Raw genomic sequence first — 14,157 nt, forward strand, 5'->3', positions numbered from 1 at the left:
GAAATTTTCGGGTTCGGGTCAGCATACCTGACCCGTCACGGGTTGGCGGGTCGGGGTTCGGGTCAACAGATTTTCTGGCGGGTCTGTTGACCCGAACCCGACCCGCCAACCTGATTTGGACCCGAATTGCCACCCCTAACTGCAAGCGTGAAGGATTGATTTCATGATAATTTAGAGTTGCGGGATGAGGGAAAAAAACAGGGTGCAAATCAATAACAAAAAAAAATATAAAGTAAATAAATAAAAGGATAAGAGGAAAATGCTTGAATTGACGCTTAAAATGAATTTCGGTCTAGAAAAGCCACACTGCTTCGCAGGACTGGGTAGTTTAAAGGAATAAAGCGAAAGAAAAATGTCGCGTGCGATCATACCGGCATTAATGCACCGGATCCCATCAGAACTCCGAAGTTAAGCGTGCTTAGGCGAGAGTAGTACTAGGATGGGTGACCCCCTGGGAAGTCCTCGTGTTGCACCCCTCTCATTTTTGTTTCGAAATCCAAATTTCCTATTCGTTCTTTATCCTGTAGTAATTTAGCTCCGTCGGAACGACTGCTTTATATTTTGCTTCTTGTCGAAGCATGAAGGCGGGTCTGAAGGCGCGAGACAAATCAGGAACGGTATTGCTCGATCAAAGCCCGGATCGTCGCTCAAATTTGTCGGCGCAAATGTATCACCGCAAGCGTGAAGGATTGATTTCATGATAATTTAGAGTTGCGGGATGAGGGACAAAAATAAGGTGCAAATCAATAACAAAAAAAAAATAAAGTAAATAAATAAAAGGATAAGAGTAAAATGCTTGAATTGACGCTTAAAATGAATTTCGGTCTAGAAAAGCCACACTGCTTCGCAGGACTGGGTAGTTTAAAGGAATAAAGCGAAAGAAAAATGGCGCGTGCGATCATACCGGCATTAATGCACCGGATCCCATCAGAACTCCGAAGTTAAGCGTGCTTAGGCGAGAGTAGTACTAGGATGGGTGACCCCCTGGGAAGTCCTCGTGTTGCACCCCTCTCATTTTTGTTTCGAAATCCAAATTTCCTATTCGTTCTTTATCCTGTAGTAATTTAGCTCCGTCGGAACGACTGCTTTATATTTTGCTTCTTGTCGAAGCATGAAGGCGGGTCTGAAGGCGCGAGACAAATCAGGAACGGTATTGCTCGATCAAAGCCCGGATCGTCGCTCAAATTTGTCGGCGCAAATGTATCACCGCAAGCGTGAAGGATTGATTTCATGATAATTTTGAGTTGCGGGATGAGGGAAAAAAATAAGGTGCAAATCAATAACAAAAAAAATATAAAGTAAATAAATAATAGGATAAGAGGAAAATGCTTGAATCGAAGCTTAAAATGAATTTCGGTCTAGAAAAGCCACACTGTTTCGCAGCACGGGGTGGTTTAAAAGAATAAAGCGAAAGGAACATGGCGGGTGCGATCATACCAGCACTAATGCACCGGATCCCATCAGAACTCCGAAGTTAAGCGTGCTTGGGCGAGAGTGGTACTAGGATGGGTGACCCCCTGGGAAGTCCTCGTGTTGCACCCCTCTCTTTTTTGTTTCGAAATCCAAATTTCCTATTCGTTCTTTATCCTGTAGTAATTTAGCTCCGTCGGAACGATTGCTTTATATTTTGCTTCTTGTCGAAGCATGAAGGCGGGTCTGAAGGCGCGAGACAAATCAGGAACGGTACGGCTCGATCAAAGCCCGGATCGTCGCTCAAATTTGTCGGCGCAAATGTATCACCGCAAGCGTGAAGGATTGATTTCATGATAATTTAGAGTTGCGGGATGAGGGAAAAAAATAAGGTGCAAATCAATAACAAAAAAAATATAAAGTAAATAAATAAAAGGATAAGAGGAAAATGCTTGAATTGAAGCTTAAAATGAATTTCGGTCTAGAAAAGCCACACTGTTTCGCAGCACGGGGTGGTTTAAAAGAATAAAGCGAAAGGAACATGGCGGGTGCGATCATACCAGCACTATTGCACCGGATCCCATCAGAACTCCAAAGTTAAGCGTGCTTGGGCGAGAGTAGTACTAGGATGGGTGACCCCCTGGGAAGTCCTCGTGTTGCACCCCTCTCTTTTTTGTTTCGAAATCCAAATTTCCTATTCGTTCTTTATCCTGTAGTAATTTAGCTCCGTCGGAACGATTGCTTTATATTTTGCTTCTTGTCGAAGCATGAATGCGGGTCTGAAGGCGCGAGACAAATCAGGAACGGTACGGCTCGATCAAAGCTCGGATCGTCGCTCAAATTTGTCGGCGCAAATGTATCACCGCAAGCGTGAAGGATTGATTTCATGATAATTTAGAGTTGCGGGATGAGGGAAAAAAACAGGGTGCAAATCAATAACAAAGAGAAAAATAAAGTAAATAAATAAAAGGATAAGAGGAAAATGCTTGAATTGACGCTTAAAATGAATTTCGGTCTAGAAAAGCCACACTGCTTCGCAGGACGGGGTAGTTTAAAAGAATAAAGCGAAAGGAACATGGCTGGTGCGACCATACCAGCACTAATGCACCGGATCCCATCAGAACTCCGAAGTTAAGCGTGCTTGGGCGAGAGTAGTACTAGGATGGGTGACCCCCTGGGAAGTCCTCGTGTTGCACCCCTCTCATTTTTGTTTCGAAATCCAAATTTCCTATTCGTTCTTTATCCTGTAGTAATTTAGCTCCGTCGGAACGACTGCTTTATATTTTGCTTCTTGTCGAAGCATGAAGGCGGGTCTGAAGGCGCGAGACAAATCAGGAACGGTATTGCTCGATCAAAGCCCGGATCGTCGCTCAAATTTGTCGGCGCAAATGTATCACCGCAAGCGTGAAGGATTGATTTCATGATAATTTTGAGTTGCGGGATGAGGGAAAAAAATAAGGTGCAAATCAATAACAAAAAAAATATAAAGTAAATAAATAAAAGGATAAGAGGAAAATGCTTGAATCGAAGCTTAAAATGAATTTCGGTCTAGAAAAGCCACACTGTTTCGCAGCACGGGGTGGTTTAAAAGAATAAAGCGAAAGGAACATGGCGGGTGCGATCATACCAGCACTAATGCACCGGATCCCATCAGAACTCCGAAGTTAAGCGTTCTTGGGCGAGAGTGGTACTAGGATGGGTGACCCCCTGGGAAGTCCTCGTGTTGCACCCCTCTCTTTTTTGTTTCGAAATCCAAATTTCCTATTCGTTCTTTATCCTGTAGTAATTTAGCTCCGTCGGAACGATTGCTTTATATTTTGCTTCTTGTCGAAGCATGAAGGCGGGTCTGAAGGCGCGAGACAAATCAGGAACGGTACGGCTCGATCAAAGCCCGGATCGTCGCTCAAATTTGTCGGCGCAAATGTATCATCGCAACTAGGGGTGGCAATTTTCGACACGACCTGAAAACACGATACGAGCCTAACACGAAATTAATGGGTTTGGGTTGAGGTTTCGGGAATTCGGGTCAGAATCCGGTTGGACCCGATGAACCCGAAAAGAAAACCGGTCGATTTCGGGTCAACCCGTGGTGACCTGATATGACCCGATATGACCCGTTTACGAGTTAAAAATAATTTAATAAACATAAAAATAATTTTATCTAACTAAACTAAGTTATTCTTTTTTTCAAAGGCATTAATTACTTAATCCTAAACGAATTTATTTAATTTGTGTGAAGTTGAAATTATTATACTTGGACAAATAATATATTATATTATTTTTCACTTTTATATTGTTTTAATTTATTTTATATTTTGCTTGGGATAAAACACTTTTACGGTGTTTAATTTATTTTAGATTTGATTTGGAATCATTTATTTAAATTTTTATTACTTGATTATGTAATTAGTTTTGTGAGAAATTGATTTTATTAGAAATTACAGTGATAAATTAATAAATTAAAATTAAGTTTCGGGTCATTTCGGGTCGACCCGCCGCCCCGTAAACCTGAAATCTTCGGGTTCGGGTCAGCATACCTGACCCGTCACGGGTTGGCGGGTCGGGGTTCGGGTCAACAGATTTTCTGGTGGGTCTGTTGACCCGAACCCGACCCGCCAACCTGATTTGGACCCGAATTGCCACCCCTGACTGCAAGCGTGAAGGATTGATTTCATGATAATTTAGAGTTGCGGGATGAGGGAAAAAAACAGGGTGCAAATCAATAACAAAAAAAAAATAAAGTAAATAAATAAAAGGATAAGAGGAAAATGCTTGAATTGACGCTTAAAATGAATTTCGGTCTAGAAAAGGCACACTGCTTCGCAGCACGGGGTAGTTTAAAAGAATAAAGCGAAAGGAACATGGCGGGTGCGACCATACCAGCACTAATGCACCGGATCCCATCAGAACTCCGAAGTTAAGCGTGCTTGGGCGAGAGTGGTACTAGGATGGGTGACCCCCTGGGAAGTCCTCGTGTTGCACCCCTCTCTTTTTTGTTTCGAAATCCAAATTTCCTATTCGTTCTTTATCCTGTAGTAATTTAGCTCCGTCGGAACGATTGCTTTATATTTTGCTTCTTGTCGAAGCATGAAGGCGGGTCTGAAGGCGCGAGACAAATCAGGAACGGTACGGCTCGATCAAAGCCCGGATCGTCGCTCAAATTTGTCGGCGCAAATGTATCACCGCAACTAGGGGTGGCAATTTTCGACACGACCTGAAAACACGACACGAGCCTAACACGAAATTAATGGGTTTGGGTTGAGGTTTCGGGAATTCGGGTCAGAATCCGGTTGGACCCGATGAACCCGAAAAGAAAACCGGTCGATTTCGGGTCAACCCGTGGTGACCTGATATGACCCGATATGACCCGTTTACGAGTTAAAAATAATTTAATAAACATAAAAATAATTTTATCTAACTAAACTAAGTTATTCTTTTTTTCAAAGGCATTAATTACTTAATCCTAAACGAATTTATTTAATTTGCGTGAAGTTGAAATTATTATACTTGGACAAATAATATATTATATTATTTTTCACTTTTATATTGTTTTAATTTATTTTATATTTTGCTTGGGATAAAACACTTTTACGGTGTTTAATTTATTTTAGATTTGATTTGGAATCATTTATTTAAATTTTTATTACTTGATTATGTAATTAGTTTTGTGAGAAATTGATTTTATTAGAAATTACAGTGATAAATTAATAAATTAAAATTAAGTTTCGGGTCATTTCGGGTCGACCCGCCGCCCCGTAAACCTGAAATCTTCGGGTTCGGGTCAGCATACCTGACCCGTCACGGGTTGGCGGGTCGGGGTTCGGGTCAACAGATTTTCTGGCGGGTCTGTTGACCCGAACCCGACCCGCCAACCTGATTTGGACCCGAATTGCCACCCCTGACTGCAAGCGTGAAGGATTGATTTCATGATAATTTAGAGTTGCGGGATGAGGGAAAAAAACAGGGTGCAAATCAATAACAAAGAGAAAAATAAAGTAAATAAATAAAAGGATAAGAGGAAAATGCTTGAATTGACGCTTAAAATGAATTTCGGTCAAGAAAAGCCACACTGCTTCGCAGGACGGGGTAGTTTAAAAGAATAAAGCGAAAGGAACATGGCTGGTGCGACCATACCAGCACTAATGCACCGGATCCCATCAGAACTCCGAAGTTAAGCGTGCTTGGGCGAGAGTAGTACTAGGATGGGTGACCCCCTGGGAAGTCCTCGTGTTGCACCCCTCTCTTTTTTGTTTCGAAATCCAAATTTCCTATTCGTTCTTTATCCTGTAGTAATTTAGCTCCGTCGGAACGATTGCTTTATATTTTGCTTCTTGTCGAAGCATGAAGGCGGGTCTGAAGGCGCGAGACAAATCAGGAACGGTACGGCTCGACCAAAGCCCGGATCGTCGCTCAAATTTGTCGGCGCAAATGTATCACCGCAACTAGGGGTGGCAATTTTCGACACGACCTGAAAACACGACACGAGCGTAACACGAAATTAATGGGTTTGGGTTGAGGTTTCGGGAATTCGGGTCAGAATCGGGTTGGACCCGATGAACCCGAAAAGAAAACCGGTCGATTTCGGGTCAACCCGTGGTGACCTGATATGACCCGATATGACCCGTTTACGAGTTAAAAATAATTTAATAAACATAAAAATAATTTTATCTAACTAAACTAAGTTATTCTTTTTTTCAAAGGCATTAATTACTTAATCCTAAACGAATTTATTTAATTTGTGTGAAGTTGAAATTATTATACTTGGACAAATAATATATTATATTATTTTTCACTTTTATATTGTTTTAATTTATTTTATATTTTGCTTGGGATAAAACACTTTTACGGTGTTTAATTTATTTTAGATTTGATTTGGAATCATTTATTTAAATTTTTATTACTTGATTATGTAATTAGTTTTGTGAGAAATTGATTTTATTAGAAATTACAGTGATAAATTAATAAATTAAAATTAAGTTTCGGGTCATTTCGGGTCGACCCGCCGCCCCGTAAACCTGAAATCTTCGGGTTCGGGTCAGCATACCTGACCCGTCACGGGTTGGCGGGTCGGGGTTCGGGTCAACAGATTTTCTGGCGGGTCTGTTGACCCGAACCCGACCCGCCAACCTGATTTGGACCCGAATTGCCACCCCTGACTGCAAGCGTGAAGGATTGATTTCATGATAATTTAGAGTTGCGCAAGCGTGAAGGATTGATTTCATGATAATTTAGAGTTGCGGGATGAGGGAAAAAAACAGGGTGCAAATCAATAACAAAAAAAAATATAAAGTAAATAAATAAAAGGATAAGAGGAAAATGCTTGAATTGACGCTTAAAATGAATTTCGGTCTAGAAGAGCCACACTGCTTCGCAGGACGGGGTAGTTTAAAAGAATAACGCGAAAGGAACATGGCGGGTGCGATCATACCAGCACTAATGCACCGGATCCCATCAGAACTCCGAAGTTAAGCGTGCTTGGGCGAGAGTAGTACTAGGATGGGTGACCCCCTGGGAAGTCCTCGTGTTGCACCCCTCTCTTTTTTGTTTCGAAATCCAAATTTCCTATTCGTTCTTTATCCTGTAGTAATTTAGCTCCGTCGGAACGATTGCTTAATATTTTGCTTCTTGTCGAAGCGTGAAGGAGGATCTGAAGGCGCGAGACAAATCAGGAACGGTACGGCTCGATCAAAGCCCGGATCGTCGCTCAAATTTGTCGGCGCAAATGTATCACCGCAACTAGGGGTGGCAATTTTCGACACGACACGAACCTAACACGAAATTAATGGGTTTGGGTTGAGGTTTCGGGAATTCGGGTCAGAATCGGGTTGGACCCGATGAACCCGAAAAGAAAACCGGTCGATTTCGGGTCAACCCGTGGTGACCTGATATGACCCGATATGACCCGTTTACGAATTAAAAATAATTTAATAAACATAAAAATAATTTTATCTAACTAAACTAAGTTATTCTTTTTTTCAAAGGCATTAATTACTTAATCCTAAACGAATTTATTTAATTTGTGTGAAGTTGAAATTATTATACTTGGACAAATAATATATTATATTATTTTTCACTTTTGTATTGTTTTAATTTATTTTATATTTTGCTTGGGATAAAACACTTTTACGGTGTTTAATTTATTTTAGATTTGATTTGGAATCATTTATTTAAATTTTTATTACTTGATTATGTAATTAGTTTTGTGAGAAATTGATTTTATTAGAAATTACAGTGATAAATTAATAAATTAAAATTAAGTTTCGGGTCATTTCGGGTCGACCCGCCGCCCCGTAAACCTGAAATTTTCGGGTTCGGGTCAGCATACCTGACCCGTCACGGGTTGGCGGGTCGGGGTTCGGGTCAACGGATTTTCTGGCGGGTCTGTTGACCCGAACCCGACCCGCCAACCTGATTTGGACCCGAATTGCCACCCCTAACTGCAAGCGTGAAGGATTGATTTCATGATAATTTAGAGTTGCGGGATGAGGGAAAAAAACAGGGTGCAAATCAATAACAAAAAAAAATATAAAGTAAATAAATAAAAGGATAAGAGGAAAATGCTTGAATTGACGCTTAAAATGAATTTCGGTCTAGAAAAGCCACACTGCTTCGCAGGACTGGGTAGTTTAAAGGAATAAAGCGAAAGAAAAATGGCGCGTGCGATCATACCGGCATTAATGCACCGGATCCCATCAGAACTCCGAAGTTAAGCGTGCTTAGGCGAGAGTAGTACTAGGATGGGTGACCCCCTGGGAAGTCCTCGTGTTGCACCCCTCTCATTTTTGTTTCGAAATCCAAATTTCCTATTCGTTCTTTATCCTGTAGTAATTTAGCTCCGTCGGAACGACTGCTTTATATTTTGCTTCTTGTCGAAGCATGAAGGCGGGTCTGAAGGCGCGAGACAAATCAGGAACGGTATTGCTCGATCAAAGCCCGGATCGTCGCTCAAATTTGTCGGCGCAAATGTATCACCGCAAGCGTGAAGGATTGATTTCATGATAATTTAGAGTTGCGGGATGAGGGACAAAAATAAGGTGCAAATCAATAACAAAAAAAAAATAAAGTAAATAAATAAAAGGATAAGAGTAAAATGCTTGAATTGACGCTTAAAATGAATTTCGGTCTAGAAAAGCCACACTGCTTCGCAGGACTGGGTAGTTTAAAGGAATAAAGCGAAAGAAAAATGGCGCGTGCGATCATACCGGCATTAATGCACCGGATCCCATCAGAACTCCGAAGTTAAGCGTGCTTAGGCGAGAGTAGTACTAGGATGGGTGACCCCCTGGGAAGTCCTCGTGTTGCACCCCTCTCATTTTTGTTTCGAAATCCAAATTTCCTATTCGTTCTTTATCCTGTAGTAATTTAGCTCCGTCGGAACGACTGCTTTATATTTTGCTTCTTGTCGAAGCATGAAGGCGGGTCTGAAGGCGCGAGACAAATCAGGAACGGTATTGCTCGATCAAAGCCCGGATCGTCGCTCAAATTTGTCGGCGCAAATGTATCACCGCAAGCGTGAAGGATTGATTTCATGATAATTTTGAGTTGCGGGATGAGGGAAAAAAATAAGGTGCAAATCAATAACAAAAAAAATATAAAGTAAATAAATAATAGGATAAGAGGAAAATGCTTGAATCGAAGCTTAAAATGAATTTCGGTCTAGAAAAGCCACACTGTTTCGCAGCACGGGGTGGTTTAAAAGAATAAAGCGAAAGGAACATGGCGGGTGCGATCATACCAGCACTAATGCACTGGATCCCATCAGAACTCCGAAGTTATGCGTGCTTGGGCGAGAGTGGTACTAGGATGGGTGACCCCCTGGGAAGTCCTCGTGTTGCACCCCTCTCTTTTTTGTTTCGAAATCCAAATTTCCTATTCGTTCTTTATCCTGTAGTAATTTAGCTCCGTCGGAACGATTGCTTTATATTTTGCTTCTTGTCGAAGCATGAAGGCGGGTCTGAAGGCGCGAGACAAATCAGGAACGGTACGGCTCGATCAAAGCCCGGATCGTCGCTCAAATTTGTCGGCGCAAATGTATCACCGCAAGCGTGAAGGATTGATTTCATGATAATTTAGAGTTGCGGGATGAGGGAAAAAAATAAGGTGCAAATCAATAACAAAAAAAATATAAAGTAAATAAATAAAAGGATAAGAGGAAAATGCTTGAATTGAAGCTTAAAATGAATTTCGGTCTAGAAAAGCCACACTGTTTCGCAGCACGGGGTGGTTTAAAAGAATAAAGCGAAAGGAACATGGCGGGTGCGATCATACCAGCACTATTGCACCGGATCCCATCAGAACTCCAAAGTTAAGCGTGCTTGGGCGAGAGTAGTACTAGGATGGGTGACCCCCTGGGAAGTCCTCGTGTTGCACCCCTCTCTTTTTTGTTTCGAAATCCAAATTTCCTATTCGTTCTTTATCCTGTAGTAATTTAGCTCCGTCGGAACGATTGCTTTATATTTTGCTTCTTGTCGAAGCATGAAGGAGGATCTGAAGGCGCGAGACAAATCAGGAACGGTACGGCTCGATCAAAGCCCGGATCGTCGCTCAAATTTGTCGGCGCAAATGTATCACCGCAACTAGGGGTGGCAATTTTCGACACGACACGAACCTAACACGAAATTAATGGGTTTGGGTTGAGGTTTCGGGAATTCGGGTCAGAATCGGGTTGGACCCGATGAACCCGAAAAGAAAACCGGTCGATTTCGGGTCAACCCGTGGTGACCTGATATGACCCGATATGACCCGTTTACGAATTAAAAATAATTTAATAAACATAAAAATAATTTTATCTAACTAAACTAAGTTATTCTTTTTTTCAAAGGCATTAATTACTTAATCCTAAACGAATTTATTTAATTTGTGTGAAGTTGAAATTATTATACTTGGACAAATAATATATTATATTATTTTTCACTTTTGTATTGTTTTAATTTATTTTATATTTTGCTTGGGATAAAACACTTTTACGGTGTTTAATTTATTTTAGATTTGATTTGGAATCATTTATTTAAATTTTTATTACTTGATTATGTAATTAGTTTTGTGAGAAATTGATTTTATTAGAAATTACAGTGATAAATTAATAAATTAAAATTAAGTTTCGGGTCATTTCGGGTCGACCCGCCGCCCCGTAAACCTGAAATTTTCGGGTTCGGGTCAGCATACCTGACCCGTCACGGGTTGGCGGGTCGGGGTTCGGGTCAACGGATTTTCTGGCGGGTCTGTTGACCCGAACCCGACCCGCCAACCTGATTTGGACCCGAATTGCCACCCCTAACTGCAAGCGTGAAGGATTGATTTCATGATAATTTAGAGTTGCGGGATGAGGGAAAAAAACAGGGTGCAAATCAATAACAAAAAAAAATATAAAGTAAATAAATAAAAGGATAAGAGGAAAATGCTTGAATTGACGCTTAAAATGAATTTCGGTCTAGAAAAGCCACACTGCTTCGCAGGACTGGGTAGTTTAAAGGAATAAAGCGAAAGAAAAATGGCGCGTGCGATCATACCGGCATTAATGCACCGGATCCCATCAGAACTCCGAAGTTAAGCGTGCTTAGGCGAGAGTAGTACTAGGATGGGTGACCCCCTGGGAAGTCCTCGTGTTGCACCCCTCTCATTTTTGTTTCGAAATCCAAATTTCCTATTCGTTCTTTATCCTGTAGTAATTTAGCTCCGTCGGAACGACTGCTTTATATTTTGCTTCTTGTCGAAGCATGAAGGCGGGTCTGAAGGCGCGAGACAAATCAGGAACGGTATTGCTCGATCAAAGCCCGGATCGTCGCTCAAATTTGTCGGCGCAAATGTATCACCGCAAGCGTGAAGGATTGATTTCATGATAATTTAGAGTTGCGGGATGAGGGACAAAAATAAGGTGCAAATCAATAACAAAAAAAAAATAAAGTAAATAAATAAAAGGATAAGAGTAAAATGCTTGAATTGACGCTTAAAATGAATTTCGGTCTAGAAAAGCCACACTGCTTCGCAGGACTGGGTAGTTTAAAGGAATAAAGCGAAAGAAAAATGGCGCGTGCGATCATACCGGCATTAATGCACCGGATCCCATCAGAACTCCGAAGTTAAGCGTGCTTAGGCGAGAGTAGTACTAGGATGGGTGACCCCCTGGGAAGTCCTCGTGTTGCACCCCTCTCATTTTTGTTTCGAAATCCAAATTTCCTATTCGTTCTTTATCCTGTAGTAATTTAGCTCCGTCGGAACGACTGCTTTATATTTTGCTTCTTGTCGAAGCATGAAGGCGGGTCTGAAGGCGCGAGACAAATCAGGAACGGTATTGCTCGATCAAAGCCCGGATCGTCGCTCAAATTTGTCGGCGCAAATGTATCACCGCAAGCGTGAAGGATTGATTTCATGATAATTTTGAGTTGCGGGATGAGGGAAAAAAATAAGGTGCAAATCAATAACAAAAAAAATATAAAGTAAATAAATAATAGGATAAGAGGAAAATGCTTGAATCGAAGCTTAAAATGAATTTCGGTCTAGAAAAGCCACACTGTTTCGCAGCACGGGGTGGTTTAAAAGAATAAAGCGAAAGGAACATGGCGGGTGCGATCATACCAGCACTAATGCACTGGATCCCATCAGAACTCCGAAGTTATGCGTGCTTGGGCGAGAGTGGTACTAGGATGGGTGACCCCCTGGGAAGTCCTCGTGTTGCACCCCTCTCTTTTTTGTTTCGAAATCCAAATTTCCTATTCGTTCTTTATCCTGTAGTAATTTAGCTCCGTCGGAACGATTGCTTTATATTTTGCTTCTTGTCGAAGCATGAAGGCGGGTCTGAAGGCGCGAGACAAATCAGGAACGGTACGGCTCGATCAAAGCCCGGATCGTCGCTCAAATTTGTCGGCGCAAATGTATCACCGCAAGCGTGAAGGATTGATTTCATGATAATTTAGAGTTGCGGGATGAGGGAAAAAAATAAGGTGCAAATCAATAACAAAAAAAATATAAAGTAAATAAATAAAAGGATAAGAGGAAAATGCTTGAATTGAAGCTTAAAATGAATTTCGGTCTAGAAAAGCCACACTGTTTCGCAGCACGGGGTGGTTTAAAAGAATAAAGCGAAAGGAACATGGCGGGTGCGATCATACCAGCACTATTGCACCGGATCCCATCAGAACTCCAAAGTTAAGCGTGCTTGGGCGAGAGTAGTACTAGGATGGGTGACCCCCTGGGAAGTCCTCGTGTTGCACCCCTCTCTTTTTTGTTTCGAAATCCAAATTTCCTATTCGTTCTTTATCCTGTAGTAATTTAGCTCCGTCGGAACGATTGCTTTATATTTTGCTTCTTGTCGAAGCATGAAGGAGGATCTGAAGGCGCGAGACAAATCAGGAACGGTACGGCTCGATCAAAGCCCGGATCGTCGCTCAAATTTGTCGGCGCAAATGTATCACCGCAACTAGGGGTGGCAATTTTCGACACGACACGAACCTAACACGAAATTAATGGGTTTGGGTTGAGGTTTCGGGAATTCGGGTCAGAATCGGGTTGGACCCGATGAACCCGAAAAGAAAACCGGTCGATTTCGGGTCAACCCGTGGTGACCTGATATGACCCGATATGACCCGTTTACGAATTAAAAATAATTTAATAAACATAAAAATAATTTTATCTAACTAAACTAAGTTATTCTTTTTTTCAAAGGCATTAATTACTTAATCCTAAACGAATTTATTTAATTTGTGTGAAGTTGAAATTATTATACTTGGACAAATAATATATTATATTATTTTTCACTTTTGTATTGTTTTAATTTATTTTATATTTTGCTTGGGATAAAACACTTTTACGGTGTTTAATTTATTTTAGATTTGATTTGGAATCATTTATTTAAATTTTTATTACTTGATTATGTAATTAGTTTTGTGAGAAATTGATTTTATTAGAAATTACAGTGATAAATTAATAAATTAAAATTAAGTTTCGGGTCATTTCGGGTCGACCCGCCGCCCCGTAAACCTGAAATTTTCGGGTTCGGGTCAGCATACCTGACCCGTCACGGGTTGGCGGGTCGGGGTTCGGGTCAACGGATTTTCTGGCGGGTCTGTTGACCCGAACCCGACCCGCCAACCTGATTTGGACCCGAATTGCCACCCCTAACTGCAAGCGTGAAGGATTGATTTCATGATAATTTAGAGTTGCGGGATGAGGGAAAAAAACAGGGTGCAAATCAATAACAAAAAAAAATATAAAGTAAATAAATAAAAGGATAAGAGGAAAATGCTTGAATTGACGCTTAAAATGAATTTCGGTCTAGAAAAGCCACACTGCTTCGCAGGACTGGGTAGTTTAAAGGAATAAAGCGAAAGAAAAATGGCGCGTGCGATCATACCGGCATTAATGCACCGGATCCCATCAGAACTCCGAAGTTAAGCGTGCTTAGGCGAGAGTAGTACTAGGATGGGTGACCCCCTGGGAAGTCCTCGTGTTGCACCCCTCTCATTTTTGTTTCGAAATCCAAATTTCCTATTCGTTCTTTATCCTGTAGTAATTTAGCTCCGTCGGAACGACTGCTTTATATTTTGCTTCTTGTCGAAGCATGAAGGCGGGTCTGAAGGCGCGAGACAAATCAGGAACGGTATTGCTCGATCAAAGCCCGGATCGTCGCTCAAATTTGTCGGCGCAAATGTATCACCGCAAGCGTGAAGGATTGATTTCATGATAATTTAGAGTTGCGGGATGAGGGACAAAAATAAGGTGCAAATCAATAACAAAAAAAAAATAAAGTAA

At 41.3% G+C, this 14,157-nt stretch overlaps 18 non-coding genes across 18 annotated transcripts; all 18 read left to right on the forward strand.

Annotated features, from left to right (window-relative positions):
• Nucleotides 1-357: 357 nt before the first annotated feature.
• LOC140032045 (5S ribosomal RNA) lies at nt 358-476 on the forward strand. The gene has a single exon (XR_011835971.1). It is a non-coding gene; the product is annotated as a 5S ribosomal RNA (ribosomal RNA).
• A 414-nt stretch (nt 477-890) lies between these two features.
• LOC140032046 (5S ribosomal RNA) lies at nt 891-1,009 on the forward strand. The gene has a single exon (XR_011835972.1). It is a non-coding gene; the product is annotated as a 5S ribosomal RNA (ribosomal RNA).
• Nucleotides 1,010-1,423: 414 nt separating this feature from the next.
• On the forward strand, nt 1,424-1,542 carry LOC140030751 (5S ribosomal RNA). Its single transcript, XR_011834670.1, has one exon. It is a non-coding gene; the product is annotated as a 5S ribosomal RNA (ribosomal RNA).
• A 414-nt stretch (nt 1,543-1,956) lies between these two features.
• LOC140031074 (5S ribosomal RNA) lies at nt 1,957-2,075 on the forward strand. Its single transcript, XR_011834995.1, has one exon. It is a non-coding gene; the product is annotated as a 5S ribosomal RNA (ribosomal RNA).
• Nucleotides 2,076-2,490: 415 nt separating this feature from the next.
• LOC140030054 (5S ribosomal RNA) lies at nt 2,491-2,609 on the forward strand. Its single transcript, XR_011833968.1, has one exon. It is a non-coding gene; the product is annotated as a 5S ribosomal RNA (ribosomal RNA).
• Nucleotides 2,610-3,023: 414 nt separating this feature from the next.
• LOC140031535 (5S ribosomal RNA) lies at nt 3,024-3,142 on the forward strand. Its single transcript, XR_011835457.1, has one exon. It is a non-coding gene; the product is annotated as a 5S ribosomal RNA (ribosomal RNA).
• Nucleotides 3,143-4,276: 1,134 nt separating this feature from the next.
• LOC140030588 (5S ribosomal RNA) lies at nt 4,277-4,395 on the forward strand. Its single transcript, XR_011834503.1, has one exon. It is a non-coding gene; the product is annotated as a 5S ribosomal RNA (ribosomal RNA).
• A 1,135-nt stretch (nt 4,396-5,530) lies between these two features.
• Nucleotides 5,531-5,649, forward strand: LOC140030055 (5S ribosomal RNA). Its single transcript, XR_011833969.1, has one exon. It is a non-coding gene; the product is annotated as a 5S ribosomal RNA (ribosomal RNA).
• A 1,175-nt stretch (nt 5,650-6,824) lies between these two features.
• Nucleotides 6,825-6,943, forward strand: LOC140032187 (5S ribosomal RNA). Its single transcript, XR_011836112.1, has one exon. It is a non-coding gene; the product is annotated as a 5S ribosomal RNA (ribosomal RNA).
• A 1,122-nt stretch (nt 6,944-8,065) lies between these two features.
• Nucleotides 8,066-8,184, forward strand: LOC140032047 (5S ribosomal RNA). The gene has a single exon (XR_011835973.1). It is a non-coding gene; the product is annotated as a 5S ribosomal RNA (ribosomal RNA).
• A 414-nt stretch (nt 8,185-8,598) lies between these two features.
• Nucleotides 8,599-8,717, forward strand: LOC140032048 (5S ribosomal RNA). Its single transcript, XR_011835974.1, has one exon. It is a non-coding gene; the product is annotated as a 5S ribosomal RNA (ribosomal RNA).
• Nucleotides 8,718-9,131: 414 nt separating this feature from the next.
• LOC140032067 (5S ribosomal RNA) lies at nt 9,132-9,250 on the forward strand. Its single transcript, XR_011835993.1, has one exon. It is a non-coding gene; the product is annotated as a 5S ribosomal RNA (ribosomal RNA).
• Nucleotides 9,251-9,664: 414 nt separating this feature from the next.
• On the forward strand, nt 9,665-9,783 carry LOC140031075 (5S ribosomal RNA). Its single transcript, XR_011834996.1, has one exon. It is a non-coding gene; the product is annotated as a 5S ribosomal RNA (ribosomal RNA).
• A 1,122-nt stretch (nt 9,784-10,905) lies between these two features.
• On the forward strand, nt 10,906-11,024 carry LOC140032049 (5S ribosomal RNA). Its single transcript, XR_011835975.1, has one exon. It is a non-coding gene; the product is annotated as a 5S ribosomal RNA (ribosomal RNA).
• A 414-nt stretch (nt 11,025-11,438) lies between these two features.
• On the forward strand, nt 11,439-11,557 carry LOC140032050 (5S ribosomal RNA). Its single transcript, XR_011835976.1, has one exon. It is a non-coding gene; the product is annotated as a 5S ribosomal RNA (ribosomal RNA).
• Nucleotides 11,558-11,971: 414 nt separating this feature from the next.
• On the forward strand, nt 11,972-12,090 carry LOC140032068 (5S ribosomal RNA). Its single transcript, XR_011835994.1, has one exon. It is a non-coding gene; the product is annotated as a 5S ribosomal RNA (ribosomal RNA).
• A 414-nt stretch (nt 12,091-12,504) lies between these two features.
• Nucleotides 12,505-12,623, forward strand: LOC140031076 (5S ribosomal RNA). Its single transcript, XR_011834997.1, has one exon. It is a non-coding gene; the product is annotated as a 5S ribosomal RNA (ribosomal RNA).
• A 1,122-nt stretch (nt 12,624-13,745) lies between these two features.
• LOC140032052 (5S ribosomal RNA) lies at nt 13,746-13,864 on the forward strand. The gene has a single exon (XR_011835978.1). It is a non-coding gene; the product is annotated as a 5S ribosomal RNA (ribosomal RNA).
• Nucleotides 13,865-14,157: the final 293 nt, after the last annotated feature.

The sequence above is a fragment of the Coffea arabica genome, chromosome 11e, assembly GCF_036785885.1.
Source record: "Coffea arabica cultivar ET-39 chromosome 11e, Coffea Arabica ET-39 HiFi, whole genome shotgun sequence".
NCBI classification, from domain to species: Eukaryota; Viridiplantae; Streptophyta; class Magnoliopsida; order Gentianales; family Rubiaceae; genus Coffea; species Coffea arabica.